A 1717-nucleotide genomic window follows, 5' to 3' on the forward strand; every position below is an offset into this window, starting at 1 on the left:
TGATGTTGTTTGGGCTGTACAATGACTTCTCGAAGTGACCCCCCCCCCCTTGGATATTGTGCCCCACGGTCCGCGAGAGGTCGCAGTACCGTGGGCCGGGCACCGTGAGAGGTGGTTAAAATGTGCCGACTTCAAACCGATCAGCACGTCATCACGACGCCTGCCTTCTTCTTTATCCCCGCCTATTCTGTGCCCGGGGCGGAGGCATCGCCTGGATTGCCACTCTTTCTCTCTCTCCCTCTCTCTCCCTCTTCCTCTCTCTTCCTGTGCACCTGTGACGCCCCGCCGGCGAGGACCCCAAGGCGAGTCTCAGTTTGGCCGTCGAGGAGCAAGGTCGTGTCCCCGGGACCAGATCGTCGCGGACGTGCATCCGAGCCCTACCAACGACCCTTCCCGCCAGCCTTCGAGCACCCCGTCGTTCAGGGGGGGAGACGAACCAGTCCGCGAGACCAGTGCGGACCCTGCTGGGACACGGCATCGTCCACATCGTCAAGCATCCCGTCCGCGAGCGATCCCCGCCAGGTCCGCGAGGTACTCTGTACGCCCGCACGCCCTCCAGCGCGCACCCTGTCCGGGAGAGTCCGCCCCTCATCCCCGCCGCCTCCATGTCGGGCAAGAACAACGGCGACGTGCTGACGGGCCCCCTCATGGCCACCACGGAGCCCACCAAGCGGCGCCTGAGCGCGGAGCTGTGCCGATGGCTCCTGTCAGCGCACGTGCCGGAGCTGGGCAGCAAGCGCGTGCACCTGAACCTCAACTACGCCGAGAAGGTCGGGGACGGCATCATGGTGAGCCCATGGGGATGGTGACAGGGGCGTCCACGGGTCTGCGCTCTCCAACCGAGGTCTCCGTCGGACGCGTGCCCACCACGCCTACCCCCGATGTGCCGGTGGCGAACGGGGAATACCACTACTACGGGTAGCTTATTTCGGGGATGTCGCGAAGGTCGGAATCTAGAAGACGAGGTCAAAATGATAATCCGAGTGCACGTCACAACTGATTTTGTTGCACCTTCTTCTGGACCTACCGCGAATCTCATTAAATCGTACTCCGATGTCAAAGGCCCCTCAAAATGGATCGAATTTTAAGTATTTTTTTTTTAAATCGCAAAATGACTTTTTAGATAAATCGAAACGTTTCAGTTTTCCTTATCACGAGAGGATAGTTGGTTTTGTCATTTAAGATCACTGGAAAAAAATGTGCTAAATCGCACCTTTAGAAGGTAAGGTATGACCTTAGTGCCTTTAAGAAGGCATTGTAACTTCGAATGCTATTTTGGTAAATTCAAGAAAAAAACCGCCTCATACGTAGGCAAGGCAACCCACCTTTTTCAACTCCTCCCGTCCCAAAGTTCCACAATTTCGCAAATCAACTCTTGAAAATACGGCTAATTTAACATAAAAATGATCAAACAAAGAAAATTTTTCGTGAATGTTGGTTTCCAATGTCATTTACTTGCCAAATATCTCTCTGGTGGCCGCCCACGTCTAGTCTGGATTGCGGGGCTGGCGCCCTGGCCGCGCCTTGTGGGCTGGCAACTTATCCTGCGTGCCGTCGTTGGCCTTTACCGCCGAACCTTTCTTTCACTCCGCCCGCTTCCCGGCGGGATTACCCCCGATTATCTTATTCAAATCGCCGATGATTGAAGTGCATACTGCGAACTCCCTTCCCCCTCCCCTCCCAATCTTTTCAATTGTCAAACCTGGGGGGGAGGGGG

Source organism: Frankliniella occidentalis, unplaced genomic scaffold (genome assembly GCF_000697945.3).
Source record: "Frankliniella occidentalis isolate FOCC.00 unplaced genomic scaffold, Focc_3.1 Scaffold2839, whole genome shotgun sequence".
NCBI classification, from domain to species: Eukaryota; Metazoa; Arthropoda; class Insecta; order Thysanoptera; family Thripidae; genus Frankliniella; species Frankliniella occidentalis.